Source organism: Tupaia chinensis, unplaced genomic scaffold (assembly GCF_000334495.1).
Source record: "Tupaia chinensis unplaced genomic scaffold, TupChi_1.0 Scaffold000392_1, whole genome shotgun sequence".
Taxonomy (NCBI): Eukaryota; Metazoa; Chordata; class Mammalia; order Scandentia; family Tupaiidae; genus Tupaia; species Tupaia belangeri.
Genome location: NW_006159894.1, coordinates 4,697,021 through 4,704,819, shown reverse-complemented (window position 1 = coordinate 4,704,819; position 7,799 = coordinate 4,697,021).

The following is a 7,799-nucleotide window of genomic DNA, read 5'->3' as shown; positions in this document are numbered from 1 at the left end:
AAATTATATATATATATATATACACACACACACACATATATATACTTTTTTTTTTTTCCTTTGGCCAGCCATGGTGGTGGTACAGGTAAGAGCGCACCAAGGGGCAATGCTGGAGCCACAGGGCGGAATGGAGTCGATTACCCAGGGCGCCTTGAAATGTGCCTTAGCTGGCCGGGAAAGTTGTGGGGAGAGGAGGCTGCAGTGTCACGAGACCCTGACGGGGGCTGGCTCCCCCTCCCCGACTCTCCTTCTCTCCACCTACTGGCTCTCTCTCTTTCTCGCTCTCTCTCATGTTGTAATTTTTAAACTTGATTTTCTTATAGCTTTTCACGAATTCCTCTGGTGAACAGAACATCCCGCCCTCGCATACCCGGCCTTGGTACGGTGACCCTGCCTTCAGGGCCCACCCCGGCCCAGCCCTTCACCGTGTTGTGGCACCTACGTGGCCTTTCCGACAGTTCCTCTTTCAACCTCAACATTTTACTCTATGTAAAATTATTTTCTGGACCCTGACAAGGTTTTATCGTTAATAAACCTGAATTAAAATAATCAGGGGACCCTCCCCATAGCCCAGTGGTTACACATCATGGAGCTGGATCCCACCTGTCTGTGGTTCAAGTCCCGGCTCCAGCAGCTTGAAAAACACATCTGGTGTGTGTGTGTGTGTGTGTGTGTGTGTACGTGTGTACATGTGTGCGCACATCCCAGATCCCGACAGGACACAAAGTGGGGAAAAAAGACAGCGGCATGACATGCTCCGGTGGGGAGGGGAGGTGCTTTCTCTCTTTATCTCTATGGCAAGCACACATGCCCTCTGGTAATTAAAGAAAAGAAAAAAAATGAAAACAAACAAAACTCCAGTAACTCAGTCTGGTCTCATGGCAGGCCAGTTAAGCACCGGGCAGAGGAAGCCAGATCCCACGTGGCTGACTGGCATTTGAATCACAGTCCCAATGGCTTCACCCCAGACAGGTCATGTGCACAGGTATGCATGCCCGAAGTCCTGGCAGGCTGGAGCATTAGACGAAGACGAACTGTGCTGTGACAAATCTCCATTGTGAGTATTTTCTCTGTCTCCCTCTCTCTGTCTCTTTTGCTTGCGCATGCACTCTATCGTAAACAAAGGGGGAAAAATGGGACTACAAATGGCGTTATGTCACTGGTCTCCCACATAGTCAACAGCAGTTTGAGTCTTGGACCTGGCGGCTTGAAACTCACACCGGGCGCATGTGCATGTGTGCCAAAACTCCTGAAGGAGACAGGGGGAGAAGGGATTGTACCATGGCTGTCCCCTCTGGGGGGTGATTTCTCACTTTCTGCCTCTCTGACGAGTGTACACACCCCATAGCAAAGATCTCTCTTTAAAAACAAAGAATCTTTTTTAAAAAAAAAAAAAAAAAAAGAAAGAAAGAAAGAAAGAAAGAAAGAAAGAAAGAAAGAAAGAAAGAAAGAAAGAAAAGAAAAAACAGTAGCCACAGACCGTTTAAGCTCACCTACCTGGTTCAATACATTAAAGAACACAATGAGTTTTTCTTCAAGACCTAAATGCAAAGTTGTTGTCAATAAAAATGAAGTTTTATTCTGACCAAAAACAATGATTGTGTTCCATTGCCCATTTTAGACATTTTAGACACAGTTTTCAAATGAATTTTCCCGCTTCGTGCCTACAGTGAGAAGCGACTTCTACAGAGGAAGTTAATGAGGCTAGAAGGCTCCTACAAAACAGATCCTATAAAAAAAAATCCCAGTCCATTGTTGGAAAAAACTTTCTGTAAAAAACGGTTTGCAGTATGGAGCACTAACGCGTTATGTAGCTGTGACCTGCTTAACACCAGCAGAGCCCTGCACTGTAAGCTTGGATGGAGCCAGGGCCTTGGCTGGGAGAGGGCATCCCTGACACAGTTGGAATGGCCAGGGCCACAGCCCCCAGTGTGGAAAGACCAAACCGCCACCTCTTCCCGTCCCTTTGACGCAAGAAGTGAGTTTTCCAACCCAGTGAACACAATGGGCGACTGTGAAGCAAGTCCAACTAAAGGCTGCTTAGGATTCACAATACCTCCCAAATAAATGCCATCTCCAGATTCCATTTCAATGTAACTTGTTCTCTTCCAAATAAGGACCCCGCCCCCCCAGGGAGAGTGAGTGCCCCCACTGGGCGCTTGAGAAACAAGTTTCAGATCAAGTTTGAAAACTAGCCTCAGGCCTTGCCTTGAACAACTGCTTGCATTGGGTTTCCTCTTAGGGTTGTTGAGGACCACCATCAAGCGAGCAGCATCCAATCATAGAAGTATCTCGGGTGCTGGTCAGTGCTGAGTCTGGACTCTGCGCCATAACAGATATGCAATACGTGATTCTGGCCATCCTCCACCTCACAGCCTCTTCCTGCTCACCCCGTGAGAAGAGCTAAGAGGGTTTCCATGAAGCCCAAGGCCACATTCGCATCCTCCACCCTGCAAAGTGTACTTTCTTCCCTATTGTATCCCATGCTTCTGTCGATTGTTCCCCGATAAAGGAAGTGTGCAAATCCCAGGAAGAAGTCTGTCACCATACACTGGAGACGGTGTGGAAGGAGGGTGGGAGAGGGGAAGAGTACAGGGGCAGAAATGAGGGGGAAAAAAGGAAATTGGGGAGAAAAGCAGAGAGGACATTTGTGGGACACAGAAATGGTTTATTACCTGTTGATAATAACATGTACCCTATTCTCTTTTTGTTTTTGTTTTTTGTTTTTAGAGAGGTTTTTTTGTTTTTGTTTTTTTTTGCTAGAGGGCATGCATGTGTGCTTGCCGGAGACACAAAGAGAGACAGAGAGACAAGAAATCACCCCCCAGCCTCAGGAGGATAGTCACACAGCAATTCCTTCTCCTCCACTCTCCTCTTGGGATTTGGGGCATGCACACACACACGCACCCAGGGTGAGTTTCAAGCTGCTGGGTATAGGACTCGAACCATGGTCGACTACATGAGAGCTCAGTGACATAACCATGACGCCATCTGCTGGTCCCATGTATATAGTTTTCTCAGCTGGACTGGTCTGAGGTGTATTTCATGTTGGGTAAATTCCCTCTACAAGCTAAATGATGTATAGCAATTGGATGTATAAAATGATATAATCATGAAAAAAGTGTGTTGCAATGATCAAGAGCAAGTTTTCCCTCTGCCTTGACAGACGCCTTCTGCCAACTATTTCACGAGCCTCAGTTTGATCCACATGTGAGATGGGGGTCATCCCACCCTGGGGGACCGAGCGGCTGCATACAAGGCGCTCGGCAGTTGCCTAACTATAGAAGCACCAGGAGGCCTAATTATGAGTGTACCGAGTACATTGTTTGCTGCAGTCAATTAACCTCGTTCCAGCGCCACGTCCTGATGTCATTTGCCGTGCTCCACATCACACTCATGGCTGTCTCCGCTGAACGGGAGCATGAGCGTTCTGCTTGCTTGCTCGTGTTCCACGTAGCTGGGGTTCACTGGACTGGGTCAAACGATGTTGTCTCTATACTGTGTGAGCACAGGCAATTTTCTGCCCAATGATTTTTTTGATATTTGAATTTTTTTTTTTCTGGCTAAGGAGAAGCTGCCCACCCCTCCCCACCATCCCACCCAATATACTCTCTCTCTCTCTCTCTCTCTCTCTCTCACACACACACACGGTAGCAAATCCTGAGCCAGGAGTCCACCTTGACTATATTAACTAACCTCCCCAGAGCTGTGCCTCCTCTATGTGGCCCACACACCCAGGAGCCACTGTCCCTCAGCCTCAATCATCCCAGGGCACTGTGCCCGACAACTAGGGACCACGTCTTTGGCTCCAGAGCCCACCCCAATTGTTCACATTAGCCCATCCTGAGCAGCTTAACCTGCCTCGCCTTTCCTGTGGAAAGCCTATGAAGATTGTGGCCTTAGGGCTCCTCTGCTCCTGTCTTCTGCCCCTTGACTCCATGCTGTCTTTCCATGTGGCGCTGAATGGCGTGCCTGTGCCTCCTGCCTTTAGGATCTATGCACACAATGTGCTTCGTGTTCCCAAGTCACTCCTCTGTCTCTTCTTTGGGTCACATCTGACCAGCCCTCTCAAGTTAGCGTGCAAAACCACACAGTTGCATAACAGTCCAAGCAAAACACTTCCACATTCGTTACACCTGATTTCATCTTTAAGAATCCCTTGTGAGGTTGTCCCTGTGCATTTTAGACAACCACCATGTTCACTGGAGCAATGTGACCAGCCCAGTGTCTTTCTGCATGTGTACAAGACATTCAGGATTCAATTCAATTCTAAATTCAGGATTCAATCAATTAGATCCTCAAACCACACATTCTTGCTGCTAGATTCCTTCCATTACAAATAACAAAAACCGGGCCCAGCTGTGGACACGGGCAGTGAGTGCTGCTTTGTGATACTGGAGCCACACAGGAGACCCAGGTTCAGATCCTAGGTCATCCCAAACATTCTGGGCATACCTGCATTTTCCTCCGACTCTCACTGGCTGAGAGACCGGGGTAGGATAGCTGCATGGTGAGACCCGATGAAAGGCACTTCTCTCTTCCACTCTCAATAAATTAATTTTTAAAAGAACTGACCGAGCTGATCTGTAGGGCTGTATAAAACACACACGCAGAAGTGGAAAAGCATTCCTCTTCCTAGACTTAGGCCTGAGACACTCCCAGGTGTCAATCTTTGCAGTTTAAGTCTCCCACTAAATACAGGAGCTATGCTAGCAAAAACCGAGGTGTCCAGGCAATGACAAGGCTTACGGCTACCACTGCCCAGTGTAGATGCATCCTGAAATGCAGAGGGCTTAAGCACTACTACACTAAACTCTCATCTGTCAACTTCATAGGTTCGATACTTCCCAGAGGAGACATCGTTTTGGAAAGGACATTACCCATCTCTCCTCCCTTGTATGCGCTTCCAGAAGATACTGTACAGAACTGTAAAGGCCAAACCGTGCCAAGGCAATGTGTCTAGAGCAGTGGTTCTCCAACTCTGTGCATCAGAGTGGCCTGGGTAGCTGTTAAAACGCAGACCGTGGGCCTAGGGAATTTGTATTTCCTATACAAGTTCCCAGGTGGCACTGCAGGTGCCGTCTGTCTGGCAGTCATGATGACAACCACTGATCAAGAGTCACCATAACCCATCCCTTCAGGAAGTCCTCATCCCGGGCCTCTGCTCTTCTTTTTCCTCTTGAGGTGAAAAGGTCAGGTGACTCTTCCTCCCTTGGCATGCTTACAACCGTGAAACACAAGTGGGTATGTTTTGTCCACCCAAAGAAGGATGCATGTGAATTTGACGGCACACCCTCTAAAAGCAGTAGAGGAGATGGGCTGTGGGACTCTAACCGGCTGAGATTACACTTGGAGACATCTGGCCTTTTTCTCCACTCTCTTCCCACAGTGCTAAGAAGGGTTCAAGAAACAGCAATTAGACATTTATAAACATCTCTTTACAAATAAACTCAAAGATTAAAATCCCAGGTAACAAAAATCTGAGTAGCATGTTTTAAAAGTAGCATCTTTCTTGGGGCCAGCAGGTGGCGTGATAGTTAAGGTGCTAGACTTCCACAGATGACTTGAAAAATCACACCAGGTGCACGTGCGAGCACACCAAAACCCCAAAAGAAGGGACTGCAGCATGGCCATTCCCCCGGGGGGTGATTTCTCACTTTCCTTCTCTCTGTGTCTCTCTGTGTGTCTTTCCAGCAAGCTCATGTGTCCTATAGCAAAAACCTAAACACCCTATAGCAAAAAAACAAAGCAAAAAGATAGTCTTTCTCAACCCTGTCATTGGCAACTGCATGTCCCAGGGACACAGTAAACATATCCTCTGTGAGCCACACCTGGACTCCTAAGGAGTGATAGCAATAATTCTGAAGGGACTGCTGCAGGCGAGGAAGACAGTGGAGGACCAGCCCACCAGTAATGAGCGAGGAAAAGGTCCATTCAGAAATGCCACCACTCTTGCTTCAAGCAGCCTTTTCAGAAGGTATTTGAGGGCATGCCTCTGAGTGTTTCCTCAACTCATCTGCAAGACAAAGGTGGCAAGAAGTTTTCCCAAAGGGCTGGAAATTGAGTTGTTCCCTCATTTCTTCTCATCACTTCATGTCACAGGGAGTTTTTGCACTAGTACCAAGCTCACGGATAGCAGGCAACACTGGCTTGTTTCAACATAAACTTGGACATAGGCAGGCCATCAGTCAGAATCAGAGGGTGACTCCTTGCCCGTTGTTTAGTTAAACATCACTCAGTGGCCCTCAGTGAAGACCTGCTTGAGTCTCATTCTTGCTTCACTCAGATGACCAAGGTTAACTTTCCCTCCCCTCTGGATTGCCTTCTGGTTCCAGAAGGGTTCTTAGGACTGGTCTTGTCCTGTCCTTTTCTTATACCAAAAGATAAAATAACTGACAGCTGGCAAGACAGAAATGGCCCAGAGAGGCAAGGGACTTGTCCCACAGCTTGTTCTGCCGACATGTAAAAATTGGGTGCTCTAAGTTAAAAAAAAAAGTACAAATTCAGAAAAATTATTACTTTTTAAAAATGAGATTATTCAGCAACACCACCAGGACTTTCTGGTAATGGATGGGAGATAAGAATTGGACATAACAGAGATGTGAAAATTAAAGGAACAGGCTGCATCTAAATAAGAGAAGCCAAGTGGATTCCACTGATGCCATGAGCAACAATTAAGAAAATGCCTTTGTATTTGTTAAGGAGGTATATTAGAATGTTACTAGCTAGAGGGACCAGCAGTTAGCATAATGGCTATGTCACTGGACTCCCACGTAGTTCACTGCGGTTCGAGTCCTGGATCCGGCGGCTTAAACTCACGCCGGGCATGTGTGCGTGCGGGCCCGCCCAAAATCCTGAGAGGAGAATGGAGAAGAGATTGCAGCGTGGCCATCCCTCCTGGGGGGTGATTTCTTGCTTTCTGTCTCTCTGTCTCTCTGGCAAGCATACACGCCCTATAGCAAAAACCTCTCCAAAAAAAAAAAAAAAAAGAATGTTACTAGCTAAGTGTATAGAAGATGACAAGGAGTTAAAAAAAGGAGGGGGAGGGGATTGGGGCCAGCTGGTGGTGTAGTAGTTAAGGCGCTGAATCCCACATGGCCAATTCCATGGTTCGAATCCTGGACCAAGTGATTTAAAAATCACACCAGGCACATGTGTATGTGTGCCTAAAGCCCTGAGAGAACAGAGGAGAAGGGACTGCAGTGTGGTCATCTCCCCTGGGGGATGAGTTCTCACTTTCTCTCATGCCCGCTCTCCAGCAAGCACGTGCGCCCAATGGCAAAAGTCTAAAAAGAGAAAAGAAAGGGAATGGATAAGACCGAAATGAGTTAAGTGGGCTAAACAAAAGATGAGGTTTCCCATGAGTGGCCATAAAAGTTGGAATTTAGCTATGATAAAGGACAAGCGACATTCGGCAGCAGCAAGCTTACATATGTTCAACTAGACTGGCGTGAAGAGTATTCTTGCTGGGTAACTCATTTCACAAGCCATAGTGATATACAGTGATTGTATGAAATGATGTAAAAAGAAAAAATAAACTAAAAACCACATAGGTATTAATCAAAAATAAACAGTTTGAAATCTCACCTTTTGGTAAGTGGTTCCTAAAAGATTTTTATAAATGTCTGTTAATTTCATCATTCTTATTTGTAGCTTTCAGTTTTTAATCGAGAAGTTGGATTTTATCAGACATTGTTGAGTAAGTTGAAGTGATCCTTTTTTTTTTTTTCTCTAAATTAAACTTTCTCATGGTAATAAAAAAAAAAAAGAGAGAGAGAGTTGTTAATGTAAAAGAAAGC